The following is a 16,356-nucleotide window of genomic DNA, read 5'->3' on the forward strand; positions in this document are numbered from 1 at the left end:
GTGTTAGAAGCAGAAGATTCCTGCTATGTATCAGGGGGCTCTATTAAGATCATTATTTGCTGTCAGAAAGTCTTCAGGCAGCACAGCAGCCTGTTCTAAATATAGACCCATTTAAAATTTTTCTAGGGGGGGGAAAAAAAGGTTAAAAAAAAGCACCAAAGTAACTTAGAACAAAGAGTGACATGAAGACAGAGCCCCACTGGCACAGACAGACCCCAGCAAGGTGATTTTTAAAGGCAAACCCCTGCACCTGCACAAACACACACTCTCTGGGGAGATTCTCAGTATCTCAGCTGCATCTCCAACACTTTGCTGCAACACCATCAGCAGTTCCTCCTCCCTGTTCTGGGAGTTGCCTGTCAAATCCCACGCCCAGGAGGGAACCTGCCTGTGTTAGGGGTTCTACAGGTGACTCCCAGCTTGGCCAAAGCCACTTTTCCCTGCCAAGGTCTCTGCCCCACAGCAGCCCCTGAGGGCTGGGGGCTCTCCTGGTGCAACTGGAGTCAGCAGGAGCATAAATCTTGTGGACTGCCCTTGTAAGCAGCTGTTATGGGGAAAGGACAGCAGAATGCTGGCAGGGAAATTGGGAAAGATATCAGCAACACTGCCTGAAAGCCTTAGGTCCAGCTCTGGGGTTTTTCAGAGCACAACCAAGGGCATCGCTGCACAACACAGAACCCTTTCCACCCACAGTGAACACCTTTCTGTCCTTGGGAGAGGCAAGAGCCACAAGGTTGGTTCTCCAGGGCCTTGCCCTCTGTTTTTGGGATGGATCCAGCCTGACCATCCAGCCTCAGAGCAGCAAAATTCAGTTTGCTCACACTGCTGGAAAGCAGAGTCAGCCCTGACGTGCCAGTGCTGGAGGATCAGTCTCCCACTTCAGACAGAGGGCACAACACCCCACGGCTGCTCTGCTGCAAAGACACCCCTGATTTCCTTCTGACCTACTGGATTCCCATCCCTCCAGGCTGGAAGTGACTGTTCAGGCTGGGATCCAACCCCTTCTGGGCTGGGGGAAGCAGCTCATGGGGTCCCCAGCCCTTCTTGTTTGGAGGGGCTGCTGTCTGTGGGTGCAGAACCCCCCCAGGTCTGCCTAAGCACCAGCAGCCAGAGGTGGCAGAGCCCCAGACAAGAAGGCTTAAATCCTTTTCATAACTCCACTTCACTTTTATGTTGACTCCAGGGAATATTGTCACTTGTGCACATAATCCCCTTGGGAATGCTGGAGCCTTGGCTCGTCAGTAAATCCCTGGGGCTGCTTATAAAACACACAAGTGCCTTTGATCACAGGGCCAGTGCCAGTGTGCAGTGCTGTTTGCTCCCTCTTTGTTCTCCTGGCAGAAGGGAACACAAGCATGGAATTCTCTTTGCCTGCTCTCTGTGCCCTTGATGGTGTCACAGCCTCTTTCCTCAGCTCTTAAACCCCTGCGTTGGGGTGCTGAGAACTCCTGCACTCCCAGTCCCTGCTGAGAGGACGGTGCCACCTGCACCAGCCACCCCTTGGGGCATCCCAGGTGACAGCAAGCCTGCAGGGTGTCTCTCTTTGCTTACATGGAGTAATAAAGCAAATGTTCTGTTCCCAGGCAGTCCCAGAGGACACAGAGGAGCGTTTGCTCAGAGCACACGCTCCCGTAGGCAGCGTGGGTATGAACATCCTTTAGAGAACCTTTGTAAGCCAATTATGCCAAACCAAACACAAAGCTCCCCTGATTCCAAAGGAGTGACTCTAATCATGTTTAGTTTCTTAAATTAATCCAGATTAATTTCTCCTGCATCACAAGATACAGTATTCCTACGTCACTATATGGCCCCAGCTAGTAAAAAGACCTTTATTACCATATCATTCTTTTCCTGCACCCACATCACAGTTTAAGCCTTTCCTGGCTGTTGGGAACTTGCAGACAGGCTGGAAGGTGACTCCAACCCTCTCCATGCCAAACACCCACCCAATTTAGCAGCAGGAGAGACTTGCAGATGGATTAGCGATGCTCTGTAGGGACGGGGGATTAAAAAAGAAAAAAAAAGGAGAAAAAATGAAAAACTCGGCTCCTGATTGTTCAGAGAGAGAAACAAACAATTCTAACTTGGAAGCTGCTTTTTAATACAGTTGGTTTCTCCTCCCCCTGCTTTTTAGAAGCCTGTTTGGAGCCCAAATGGGAGCTCTGAAGCGGCGCTGAATCTTAATCGGCCTCGCACGTGCGCAGGCAGCTGCTCCTGCCAGACTGGAGCTGCTCCGGGGAGCTGCTCGGGAACGTGCACATGCTCCTCCTCACCAAAGAGAGCTGGAGCAGCCTCTAACGCCTCTCTTTTTGTATATGAGACAACTGACTCCAGAGTCAGTCAGAGAACATCCCCTCCATCGCGATTGACCTCCCTAAGGAGGAATAAAGCCACTGCATAAGCAGGACAGGCACCCAGCCACTGGCAGGGAACACCCAGGTGGACGTGGCAGAGACAAAAGCAAAGGATGACAAAAGCTCAGCCTTGTTCCCTCCCTCCAGCAGGGAGGTGTTACAGACGTGTCCTGTACCCAAATCCAAGGAACAGCACATCCCAGGCGAGGGGCAGTGCAGAGGGAACATGTAGGTAGCAGAGCTCCTGGCCTGGCTCTGCCAGCAGCAAAAGAGGAGAGCTGGAGCAAAGCTCCCAGGAGAGTAATCAAAGCTTCCAAGCAGATGATGAAACCTATTTCCTCCTAACAAGCTGCTCCATTCCCAGGAGCTGGCACACTTTTCCTTGCATTAGCTGCTCTAAGTAAAAATCAGCTCCCAGAGGGGACTGAGGGCTTTCCAAGTACAGGCACAGCAGAGGAGCTTGGATGGGTCACCACACCTGCAAGGATCATCCAGCCCCCCTCAGCATGGCTGCAGAGGTGTGGGACAGGCTGCTCAGGGTAGCACCCATCTCAGAGGAAGGACTTGAGGCTCACAAGTTTTTGCCCCCCCAGAGATGCTCAGTTTGCTCTCCAGAGCAGAAGCAGCCCTTGAGGACACACAAAGCAATTTAAGGTGCACCTTGGTTTCAACAAAACACTCCCTAACCAGTCAGGGCGAGGTAAGAGATCAGGTAATCCAAGAAATCATTCTGTGAACTCTTCGTGCTGAACACAAGTGTCAAAGGTTTGAGGTGCTCAAGTTCAAAAAGCCCCCCTGCAAGCGTGTAAATGACACTCAGCCTGATTTCTGAGCCAAATCCCAGAGCTGGTGCTGATGACATTCCATCCATCCATAGAGCCAGAGTCTAATACCACATTTTAACCCCCCCCTCCTCAAAACATGAGAGGAACTGAGTATTTTCTAATACTTGTACACAATAAAATTTATGAAACAGATAACAAAAGCCATCCATCTTCATTTATAAGTCATGGCTTTTGCCTTTGTTAAGTTTAATTGCTTCCCCTGTGGCTTCAAATCAAGGGCAGATTCCATTAAAAGTAATTACTTTGCCGTGCAGCTGCCATAGCAAAGTTGCTTGATAAAGGTTAATCTGCTGAGTGATGGCAGCTCCTAAATGAGGGTGATGATTTTCATTAATAACTTCAGGGGGGAGATGATGCTGGAGTTTACACGTGCACCGACACGATAACCACGGCGACAGCCCCGCCGGGTCCCTGAGCCCAGAACTTCTCCTGCTCACAAGGACCCTTGGGGGTCCCTTCCAACTCAGGATCATTCTATGAATTCTGTGTTTTTAGGCACCAGCATTCAACCCAGGGCATGGCAGTCCAGTAAATCGAGTGTCTTCAGGGGTTTGAGCCATCAGAACCTGCTTTTGTAAGCAAGCTGTAGCCATTTCCTAGAAAGCCAGACTAGCTCTTTCAACCACAGAGAGGTTTTACACCATAAATCACAAAAATCAGGAGTGTGAGGGGGGAAAAAAAAAAAAAAAGATTAAGAATCAGAAGCTTAACACCAGCTATTTTTAACTTAATACTGAGAGTAACACCCTGCAAGCAACACACACACATGCTCTGTGAATAAAGTGAAAATACAGCCTTCTGCACATGCCTGCCCCTCCACGAAGGAAGAGCTGCCATCTGCATGTTGAAAGGATTATTTTCCACGTGGGAGGCCAGCGAAAGGGGGGAAAAAAAAAAATCCCAGAATCCTACTAGGAAATGCAGTCAAAAGGGCAGGTTGTCTCCCGTTTCAGCAAGCAGAGGTGGTCCATATGGACCAGCTCTGGCAGAGGGAATTGCTGGCTTTCCAGCTTTATATCGTTAACTTCAGGGCATTCACGAGGGAATGAGGCACCTGCAGGGAGAGGCTTTGGGGCTGCAGAGACCAAAAAGTTCTGGCTGCAACCCCTTCGTGCCCCAGCAAGGGGTGACTGCTGGATGCCCAACTGCTCCAGTGTGAACTCCAAACTATCTTCCTGCAAGCTGAAAACACCTTTGCCACCACCTCTTTTTCAACCCCAAGTGCCCACCTTTCAGCCCACTAACCACAGCCAGGTGAAGTTTTCACTCCCACAGCCTGGCTCAGGTGCTTCCCAGTATTCCTGAGTTCCCACATTCCTGGGACTAGAAAGAGAAAGGAGTTATTTATTCTTGCAGCTACACCAAGCGAGTGCTGAGAAGGTGTTACATTGCTGCCAGCTTAGCTACACATTCAAAAATAAATGTGTTTTCTTGGTGGTGGTGGTGGTGAGAGTGCAAATCTCCAGGGAAAGCAAAATCAGAATGGAAAGCTGGCAAGAGGGAAAGATATTTATTCAGATTATGGCTGTCAGAAGGGTCTGTTCTGATTAAAGGCTGTGCTGTTGTCCAACAGGCCACACAGGAGAGGTGAGAATGAGCAGGAAAAGCAGAGATCTCCTCACCCTGAGGAAGCCAGGCTGGGACAGAGCCCTTCTGGCACATGTGGGATGCCCAGGGATGAGCCTCCATCCCCACCCCTGCTGCTCAGCCAGGCAGGGCAGCCAAGGGCAGTTTCACCAGAGTCCTCCTGGGTTTAATCAGGCCTTGAGTAGATAAATGGAACAGTCACTGCCTTGCTGCCCCAGAGGAGAGGACTGATCCCTCAGGGACGCCAGGAGGGTGTTCAGAGAAGGAAAGGATCAGCTCTCGTGGCACTGGTCAGCAACTGCAGCAAACCCTGGTGTGGAGATCAAGGCAAATGCAGGGCAGAGTGGTCAGGATGGACTTTAGGCTGGGTCAAACTGTGAGCCTGAAAAGAGCAGAGCGATATTTTAAGCCAGTGTTTTATTGTGACCAGAGATCCCCTGCTCTGGAGCCAGGCTGGGAGAGCTGGGGGGGTTCACCTGGAGAAGAGGAGGCTCCAGGGAGACCTGAGAGCTCCAGGTACACTTTACTGCATGGGACAGAAGTGTGAGAGGCAGCACCAGGCTCTGTATATGGGTTCAGGGAAAAAAAACCTGCCATAAACATGCCCAAGAGTGCAATTTTGGGGTAGCAAGGTGCAAGTTGCAATGCAATTCACACCTGGGGGGTGCTGCCAAAAATCAAGGCGCTTTCTTGGTTTTCTTCTCACAGTAACAGAGGTACCAAAGAGCGTGGGTTGGATCTTGTCCCAGCTTCAGGGTCCAGGAGTTCACCCTGACACATCCCAGACACCACTCACCAGGAAAATGCCTTCAGATATTCCACACATGCTCAAAATTCCAGCTCCCTTCACCTCTAGAAGTGGAAGATTTACAGGAACTATTCCTAGTGCCTCAAACCTGAGGGAGATGCTTCATTTTCAAAGGAATCTGAGGTTAAGAGCTTTAACATAAAAGGAGAAAATAGGAGCTGAACGTTTTGATTCTTATTTTTATGGCCACTTTAAAGCTCTTTGAAGGGCTATTAATGAAGAGCAAAGGCAGGTACAGGAGTGGAATAGGATTTCTTTGCTACCATTTCCTATGTCCCATGTAGTTCATCCCACTCCTGCCCAGAGAAGGCAGACTGGGTGACCTGCTGTGCCTGCACTATGGGAATGGGAAGGGAAGGGAAGGGAAGGACTACCAGGCATTGCCATCAATCCAAGAAAAACTGGAAATCTTCCTACAGAGCATTTATAGAACCACAGAATGGTTTGGGGTTGGAAGGGACCTTAAAGCTCTTCTCATTCCACCCCCTGCCATGGGTAGGGACACCTTCCACTATCCCAGGTTGCTCAAGGCCTTATCCAACCTGGTCACATTCCTGAAGAGGAAGAGGCTGAGACCTCACCAAGGAAGGACCAACACAAGATGATGGTTCAGTAGTGCCTGTCCCACAAACCCCCCCAAACCACAGCCAGCCTTCAGACCCTCAGCTGAAGTGAGAAGATGAGACCCCACAGAGCTCCCTCTTCACCCCTCTCTGTGTGAGTCAGAACAAGAGAGAGCAGTGCAGCCTCACAGTCACCTGCAGAGCGGGATCCAGAGCTCACCCAAACGCACAGCCCCTCATTCATCACGGCTTTAATTGCTTTCAGTCCCAGAAGAAACACTTGAGCAGACATGAGCTGAACCTGGCAGCCACGCAGGGACGGCAGGGAGGGATCTTTAGACCAGCATGCCAAGCCTCGGACACCCAGATTGGTTTCTGAGCAAAAGCAGGAATGAAATTTTACAGCTCCTTCAGAGCCACAGCAGGACTGGTTGAATTCGAGCAATTTGCTGTGAAAAACATGCATTAAAAAAAACCTCCCTTTTTTCCTTCCCCCCCTCTGCACCCCGTTTAAAAGGAAAAAGCTTTCTACTTTAAAAATGAGGCAGGATGGAGAAGTTAAAAAAAAAAAAATGGGAAAAAAAAAGGCGCCACAACACAAACCCTCTTTTTTATTTTTTTTTCTTTTTAAAAATCAAAGGGATTTTACCTCCCTTGAGGCACCAGAAAGTAATCATGAAAAAGCTGAATGAAGCAAAAGTTTTGTGGAGGTTCACGTGTGGATTTGACCTAGATAGAGGGAACGTTCTTGTGATTAATTTGTAGGTTATAATTTTATACTACAGCGCTCCAAATCCAGCCCTAAAACAAATTGGACAGAGTGTCTTATTACTCCCTCATATCCCTTGATAGATCACTAAATATCTGCGTGTTTTAATTATTTGAAGCAGACCACGAGTCATTATTTCCCCTTTGAATTCTCTTACCAAGTTGGATTTCTCTGTCATGCCCTGCAAACTGCTTTAGTCCACGAAGGGACTGGGATACTACGGGAATATTAAACCCTCTGCCAGCATCCCAAGAGCCTGTGGGAGGTACCAGGTGCTTATACCCACACTGCACCCTCCACTCCACCTGCAAGACAGGTCACACCTATCCTGTGCTGCCTCAGGTGCCCCCAGGACCTCCCACCCATGAACAGGGTCCCTGTCCTGTCCTGACCTCACCTCAGCTCGCTGTAAATGGAATTTACAGCTTTTAAGTGCCCACGGGGTGTCCTCAGGACAGTAATTTCCTACAAGACACAGTCTCCAAGATCCAAGAGCAGGGAAAACACTCTGGCCTACCCAACAGGCCCACGGGTTATAAGTTCTCACCACGCTTCAGGCAACCAGCTCACTCAATTAGATGACAAATGATAAATTACAGCCTCTCTGCCGGGGCAGAGCTAAATCTAAGGCTGGTTTGAAGATTGAAACCCCTGCTCTGGCTTGGCAGGTGCCAGCATCTCATCACACAGCAGTTCTTAACCTACTTGAGCTGGCTGCTGGGGTTGCCTTCATTTTCACCAATTAAACTTCCCCAGATCACTTTTTTTTCTCAGCTCTAATTGTTTCATGAATATTCTCCTGGCTACCTGAGTAGCCAGAAGTAATTTATAATGTTCTGCAGGCATCAGTGAATCCATTGATGCTGGTCTGAGCAATCCCAGGATGGTTTGGGTTGGAAGGGACTTGAAAGACTTTTTCCAACCCTCTCTGTCCCAGCCCGCTTTTCTCATGGCCATTTGTAGGGTCACAGGAAGGTTGCTTTGAGGAGGAGAAGGAGACAACACAGCATCATAACAGGCAAAGTCCCTCAATTCCTGTGCAAATCTCTCCAATATCTGCCAGGGGCTTTGCAGGACCTGCTGCTACTGCTTGAAAAAGCACAACCACCACGTTCAGGGACTCCTTCAGCTGTTGCCACTGACAAAACGAGTCAGGATTTATTGCTACCGCTTTCTGAAGCTTGTCAGTTCTGTACTGTGGCCCAGTTACTGGGTCAGCCTCAAACAGGAGAAATCTCTGAGCAAGAAGAACCACAGAAAACCCGCGAGGCCAGGGGAGATTTTGTCCCAGAGCTCTCAGCTCCAAGTACCACTGCAAGACACAGGAGGGCTGATGTTCCCCACTGCTGATTCCAGCACAGAAAATGCCATTTCCTGCTCTTTGCTGTCCCTTGCACTGCTTGGGTGTCTCTCTTTAGGTCAAAATCCTGGTGTTTTTGTGGGTATCTCCCCCACCAGGGCTCTTAAAAATTACTCTCCCCCCCCGCCTTGAACGCTGAAAATTCTTTACAGTTTCTCTCCCCCTTTCCATGGGGGGCTCAAAGCCTTTCTAATCCTCCAAACCCATCACTTGCACTGTCATTTGGCTAAGGGGTGTTCTCCAGACAAGCCAGAGAAAATTCTCTTGATATTCCCTCCAGGGGAGAGGAAAACAGTGAGAGGGAGAACAAGGATATCAAAGGCAGCTCGTAGAGGCATCTCCATCCAATTCACGCTTCCAGCATTCACCCCATACAAATCCAGCCTGCCCCACAGGCAGCATTTTACATAGAACAGAGGAGAAAGGTTTTCTTCTTGCTACTTTGTGCCCAGAAGGCCAAAAATCAGCACATCCCTGCCAACAGACTGGGACAGGTACTAAACAGCTGAAGGATGTACTTCCCCCCTCAGGCTACATATGTCTAAGTGACATTTGATTCCACTTAGAGGCAGATTCATTTATATTTGGAAAGAGCAGGCATGAGATGTGAGCTTATTTTGAACAGAATCAGCATCGTGGTAGCCAAAGCTCATTAATTATGAATTTTATCAACTGTTCACTGAAATTTGTTCTGCTAGCACAGGGTAATTGCCTGCAAAAGCACGCTACAAAATCACCCACATCCTTCCTTTTCCAGGAGATACCCCCTATTCCAGAACAATCACAACGCTGGGGGAATATCCTTGAGGCCCTTCAAGCAGCTTATCAGAGCCCTCACTGCAGGGAGCAGCACTGCAGGGCATCATTTGGTGAAAGGCAGGTATGGAGCACTGGGATGAGCTCTCCTGGTTGCACGGGTGTGCTGCTGGCACTTAATGTAACCCCAGTGAGAAGTTTGTCACCAAACCTCCCCCAAATTTTAAGCAGGAGGGCTATTTTCTTGCTGGACTTGGGCACAAGGAGTATGAGCAGCCACCCCTTGGGCTACAGACAGGGAGTGAGTCAGTCCCCACTCAGACACAGAGCTCCACTCACTCCCAAGACTCCCATTATGTGCTGAACTAACAGAAGACATCCCCTGACAGCTCTGCAGGGCACAGGCAGCATTTAACATCAGAATTATTTATAGGCACCGATTTTAATCAGCAGGCAAAGCCTCTCCGCCTCATTTCCCTTTCCATGCACAGCACACACCGGGACCCACCTTGGAGAGGGGAGAGCGCAGGGTTGGCAGCCGGGAACAGGCACATCCTCGGCAGAGCAGCACCTTTGTGAGCGTGCAAGAACAGCACTGCCCAACAGCCACATTCCCTGAGGAACTGGGGTCGAACAAGCTGCCCCCCAGCACCTACAAACCCCGCACAAAAGCTGCTCCACTGACGACTCGCTGCTTGCACAGAGACCACCTTCCACTCCTCACCTTCTCCCATCAGTTCCTACAGCTCCTGGCTGTGTGTGCCCCTCCTTCAGTGGCGTGATTGCAGCGATGCCCCACCTGTGGCTGCCGGGGTGGAGAGCCGCTTGCAAACACCTGGGAGCTTCCCTGGGGTCACCTCCCCTCACCCCCTGCTGTCTCACAGCTATCTGAATTCCCGGACTTAAAGGCAGGTGTTCCCACTTTCTCCATTATCACCCACCCCAAACTCTCTTGCGGTTTAGATTTATAAACACTCAAACACCTGCAATCTTTCTGCCCTGTGCAGGCTGAACACATTTTATGTCCCGAGTTTCCTCAGCCTTCACTCCCGGGGTTCGTTTTATCGGTGATGTTCATCACATGAAGAAGCCTTCACGTGGCCCCAGAGTCTTCCCTAAGACTGGATATCTCCTGAAGGAAATGAGAAAAACCAGAAAGCAACAGAACACAGTTGTGGTGTTCATAAAGCAACACAAGGAATTATTTGACTACATGAAAAACAACCCCTGCTATGGTTTATTTCCTTCTTAGGCACAGATCTCTTCACTGCATAGATAAGAGTTTTGCTTTCTTAAGATATAATTTTCTTGCAGATCTCTACAGAAGTAGCCAAGGATGGCAACATTCAGAATAACTCCCCTGAATAAGTGGGATAAATTCTATTCTTGTTCAGTTTGATATTAATTCACCAATTTACATCAGTGTTGCAGAGGTCAGGATTTCCCCAAGGATTTTGATTTTTCGCCACTCTAAGAGTTAATACAGGCTAACATATTAATAGAGATGCTCGATTCATTAATCTAGTCATCAAAAATCTACACAGAAAACAAATTTCATTCAGAGCCTGATATTAAGTAATACATTTTCAAAAACTGGACAGGCACGCCTGCACCCCGGTATCCATCACACAGCACTAAGGGATCAGTAAATGATTTGTCTGGATTCACTGGAATGGTCTTCAGGGTTCCTTCCAGCCCAAACCATTCTGGGATTCCACTGAGATTGTCCGCTCGGGGTGTGAGCAGCACGAGAGCAACACCCAGATGTGACCTTCACAGTCACAGCTCTGTCAGCAGAGCCACTGAAAATACACCCCGAGACTGGATTTGTCCCTTCTGTCACCCCGATGAGAGCATTAACTCAGCTGATTATGAGAGAGGCCCCAGCCAGGTATGTTAATGACCCTGTGAAGAGTTGCTGTTAATCAGCTGTCAGTGAACAATGGGATTTCCAGGATCGTTTCCAGATGCAAAGCTGTTGGAGGATATTCTCCTCAATGATCTGCATTACATTTCCTCCTAATCAAGCTCCCGGTGATGTTTTGATTGGGATGGAAGGAGTATTACTCCAGCTCAGAGATATCTCTCTCTCTCTCTGTTGTTAACCCCTTCAGATAAAAGCCACTGGAATGGCAGGAGATTCCAGCCACAAGGACGTCCTGCCCCAGCGTGGGGAGGAGAGCAGTGGGGAATCGAAGCTGAGCAGCCAGCTGAGTGTCACTGCAGAACAAACCTACGGCAGTCCCTGCCTGGTGAGAGCACAAGCCACAAAATGTGCTAAAATGAGACAGATTCACAAAACCCCACCAAGCCGCAGCTCCTCGGAGGAAGCGACTGCAGAACGGGCAGCCATCTGTGCCTGGTCCCAACACCCAGCCTGCCAGAGCCTGGGATTAACACTGTCCAGACTGATCTTCTCCTGTGTGCTGTCAGCAGCACTGTCTGTTCCAGAGCCTGCCCGTGGCACCGACAGATGTCCCGAGCAGCTCGAGGCTCGCGCAGAGCTCTGAGCTCGCGTTTCGATTCCTCTGGTGGGGGATCTGTCGCTGCAGGACGTGCAAAAGGTGCCATTAAAAATAGGAGAATAAAGACATAAATAAATCCCCTGCCTGGGATTGCAGTAAGTGAGCTGGAGATGCCCATTTGGCACCTTGTGGGCACGGGAGGAAACCTCAGCAGAGGTGCCAGCAGGTGGGAGGCAGCACAGAAACACGGGCAGGGCCAGAGCTGAGCTGTCAGCTTGAAGCAACAACCTGACATGTCTTGGACCCTGTCCCCCTGACAGCTCCCAGCTGCTATTTTGGGAAGATTGTAAAGGTTTTGCCTCTTATTTTCAATCTAGGATGTCTTGCAGTTATTCCTATAAGGTGCCATACGTCCCACTGGCATTGCTGTTAAAATACAAGCAAGAGCCTGAAAAAAAAATCTCCCAGAATGTATTTTTCTAATTGCAGAGCTTCCAATCAGTGCTTTTCAACTCGTTGCCACAGCACTGTGTGTGTTGCCACAGCTTCGAGCCCAGCCAGGTTAGATGATTCAAGCTCACCTATCAAGCCAGAGATGGACAGAATTAAAATTCAGCTCTGCTCTTTCCACCTTCACTTTCCCAGTGAGGAGGATTTCACAACCCTCCAAATAAATAAATAAATAAAAAGGTGAACAAAGGAGGGGGGTGGAGGGGAGGGAAATGCATCGTGAAACAGAAAGTTGAGTAGGAAACGAGTAGTCCAGAAATACAGCAACATCCTATGCACATTTGAAATCCCCAACAGCTACAGGGTGTAAACTGTGTGAAGAGGTCTGAGGAAGGCCCTGAGGGAGCAGTCTCAGTTGTGGTAGCTCAGAGAAACAATCACTGGAGCAGTGTGACAACAACCCTTCCCAGGAAAAGCCTCTCCAAAGCCACTGAGAGCTGTCAGCTTTGAGAGCAAGCAGCAGGAAAGCCAGGGGCAAGTTAGAGCTGATGGAAGAGCAGAGACTTCCTGGCAAGTGCTGTGTTATTAGGCACAATAATTGTCTTACAATGCAAGGGTTGTTGTGGTTGCTAATTAATAATAGAGCACTTAATATAAGGTCTAATTTAAGCAGCGAGTCAGAGCATTAAACAACGATTTTGGCAAAGTGGAAAAGCACCTACCTGTCTTTCCAGGTACACAGGTGGGTCTCATTCCTCAGGAGACAATATCATTTTGGTGCTAAACAATTTGAAAGGACACCCAAGAGTGCCAGGGGTGCTGAGTTTTGCTCCTTTCTTTGTGATGTCTCTCAGAAAGCTGCTACAAACCCCATCAAAGGTGATTTCCAGACTCCTTTCAGGCTGCTTGGCATTTGACTCCTGCAGAACTGCTCCAGAGAAAGCTTTCAAAATCCCTGTTCAAGGGCATTTTATCACCTTGGCTGACCCTGATTTTGGAACTACCAGTCGGGTTTGGGGTGTAAAACATTAGGGTGGCTTTTCTTCCACTTTTTTTTTTTTTTTTGTGAGGTGCTGGCAAACCAGCGTGGGTCACATAACCCAAAATAGAGAGTTTACACGTGACACAAAGCTGGTTTGCTTTCAAAAAGCTGAGGTGGGATTGGGACTGGGAGTGTACCAGGATATTTGACAGTGCCTCCTCAGTGGCATTCCCAGATAAGAGTAATGACAGGTCCTACAGCTTATCAGAGCCTGGCTTGACTCACTCTCCATAGACATGAGCCAGGAATGTCAGCAAAGGATGGTGTTGGGTTTGCCCATGGGAATTGACAGGTTCACTCAGCAGCATTCCCTGCCCATGGCAGGGGGTTGGAATGAGATGATCTTCAAGGTCCCTTCCAACCCAAACCAGTGTGTGATTTGATTTCTACCACCACAGCAGCACCACTGACTTGCATTCAAAAGCAGTAGCATTTCTTGGTTTATATCAAGGCTGGACTCAGCGATCTTGGAGGTGTTTTCCTGCCTAAATTATTCTGTGATATGCAGGGAACCAACCAAGTTGGGTTCTGCAGAGGTAAATTTTAACTGGTACGTAACTGGGTGGTAAAAACGTTTCTGGAAGCCAAGTAATTAAAGGGTGAAATGGGAACTGCCACAAATTTATGTATGCAAGGTCATGCTCTGTATGATCTCAGCACTTCCCAGGAGGACAGGGAGCCCTGGCTAGAGGTAGTTTCCACTACTTCCCATCTGGATGTATGGAGGGACTGGTAGATGTAGATACAAGTGATGTTTTGTCCCATTCTGCAGCCACTCAAATTGGCCTTGCCAGGATTTGCCTGAAGGCAAAGAGCAAGGACTCAGATTTTGTGGCTTTGTCTGCTTTTTTAAGGCCTTTCTCCTCTCACAGGTCCCACCAGAGCTAAATCCTGGGAAAAGTGGCTCCCAGCAGCCCCGGGAGGAGATGCCAACATTCATGCTGTGACACTTACAGTCTGTCACTGACGGTGAGGGAAGGATGGAGGGGCAGGGAGGGAGCTTCTTTCCCTCCACTTCTGACTCAAGCAATCAACAAAATTTCCGCTTCCACACGGAGAACGTTCAGCTCCTCACCCTGAGCGCAGAGCAAGTTAAAATACGCGTCTCAGCTCATTTAATTCTCCAGCTTCTGAGCCATGGGGTGAATTTGAGTGTCATTCTCAGGGTAAGGAAACAGGAACCCTTTCTGGCAGTGCAGGAGTGCTGGCACTGCAGCAGAGCTGATCCTGTTATGGAAGGGCAAGGGGAACCAACGGGAAAAGGCTGAGCCAAGGATGTGCCCCCCATTGGACTTTTCGCTTTTCCACCCTGTCATTGTATCAGGGTTGGGATCAAAGCTAATTTAAGCAGCCACCACGGCCCCACCAGCCCTCCCTCTGCCTCTTTCCACGCACAGGTCTCGCTCTCTAACAGGTTTCTTGTTCAACAAGCTGCTCCTCCGTTCCGCCTGAATAATTTAAAATCAGGGAGCACAAACAGCAGCAAGCACTCACATGGAAGACAGGAGACACACTTCAAGCTTCTCTAATTCAGCAAAGGCTTTTTGTGAGCGTGCAGAAAGATTAGGGGGGGAGATGTTAATGAAACTATCACCTCGCTTCAACCTCCCTCTGCTCCCCGAGCTGCTCGGGATCCGTGGCATTCTCACACACCACATTAATTCCAGCATCTCATTAGCTCACTCGTTTCCGCTTTTTAGTCGGATGCCAGCCACAGGGAATGTTCACATTTACATTTGGCATGACTAAAGGGTATGACTAAAGGGTATTCTTAGCTTGTTTTCATTCCCCACGTTCCCCCAGCTGCTGGTTTCACCTTCCCTTGTCTTGCTCTGCCCCTCGCTCTCTGAACTCCAGGCGCCTCCAGGGGCACTGCCAGCTCACAGCAGCTGTTACCCTCCTCCTAACACGTTAGCAGGGAGCCTTTTCCTACAGAAGTCCTAAGAAAAACTCCTTCACCACAGCTGGTGCAAAGTGGAAGTGCCTATTTTCCACACGGCAAAAAAAAACCCCACAACCCTCTCCACTCAAAACTTGAAGGGTATCGAATCTGGCACAGGTTCACTCAGGTATTTTGAGGTCAAGATTCAACTAAAGGGCTTCCAAAAATAGAAGGACCGGTTTTAAAAGAGCTCTCAGAGTGATTTTGCGAAAGGTGGGAAAATTGTCAGAGGGCAAGGCTGCAAATGGGCTCCATGGATGGTGTTTTGCTGCCTGGGCACCTGCTGCTTCCGAGAAATAAGCCAGGAACTAGAAGGGTTTAAGGAATCTGCCTTACGAAAGAAAAGTACCTATATATTCACACTGGCAGACAGAGTTAAAATGTGGATTGTGGAACCACCTAGATGAGGCCTGATGCATCACCAGCACAGTCAGAGACCACAGGGACAAGGGGAAGCACAGCTTTACACACCTGTAAAGATCATGGCCAGGCAGTCAGGGGGATGGGGAAGAGGTTCTCCTTTAAGATTTAGAAGCTGGCTTAAAAATGCCATTCCAGGACAGTGACAGGTGAGAAGATCTATACAAACAGGAGCTCAGCATCCATTTCACCATCTCAGAGCAGGCAGAAAGCATCTGGAGCGCTGTGAGACAGTGGCACTCCTGCATCAGCACTTGAAATTCAGCTCCTTTTGGAGCCCAGCTGTGAAACTGTGGTTACTCTGCACAGTTACAAATCTCCTGGAAAAGGAACCTCAGCCAGTTCTCACTGGCACGGGCAAAAAAACAAACCTCCTTCCCAACAAAAAGCTGGGTCCACATCCAACACATGGCAGGCTGGGTTCCTAAAAGCACATCCTCCTGAGAAAATGTGATGGCTCATGGGGGAAAACACAACCAGGGGAAGGGCAGAAAGGTGCTTTGCTCCAGAGAGCCAGCTGAACTGCTGGCAGCTTCCAGGGATTTGGGGGTTTTGCTCAGTGAGCCAGTCAGCTCAACTGGGTGTGATGTGACACGGGGGCTTTTAACAGAGATGATGAATTGGGCCCAGGTTTCTCAGTTCTGGAAGATGATCTCAGCTGCCTGGGCTGGAGAAGCAGCTGTTGCTGCTGGAGTAGCTGCCAGAGAAGAGGAGAAGTGGGAGGACCGCAGACTTCAGATACATCAGCCTGGCTCAACGAGAAGCTGCCTATTTTTACCACCCCACAGGAAAGTGAACCCTTGTGATCTACCCCCAAACCTGCTCCCTCTGGCTGGCTGAGCCAAGGAGCTCAAACTTCTGCGGTGGCTTCGTGTGAAGTGCCAAAACCCTGCATGCAGTTATGCAAATGCTGAAATAACACAGACTTGAAGTGACAAGCTATTAGGCAGCCTTTAATTCTCACTGTTGTAAAGGACTCATTAAACACTGCACTG

The sequence above is a fragment of the Myiozetetes cayanensis genome, unplaced genomic scaffold (assembly GCF_022539395.1).
Source record: "Myiozetetes cayanensis isolate MyiCay16 unplaced genomic scaffold, myiCay2020 scf9, whole genome shotgun sequence".
Taxonomy (NCBI): Eukaryota; Metazoa; Chordata; class Aves; order Passeriformes; family Tyrannidae; genus Myiozetetes; species Myiozetetes cayanensis.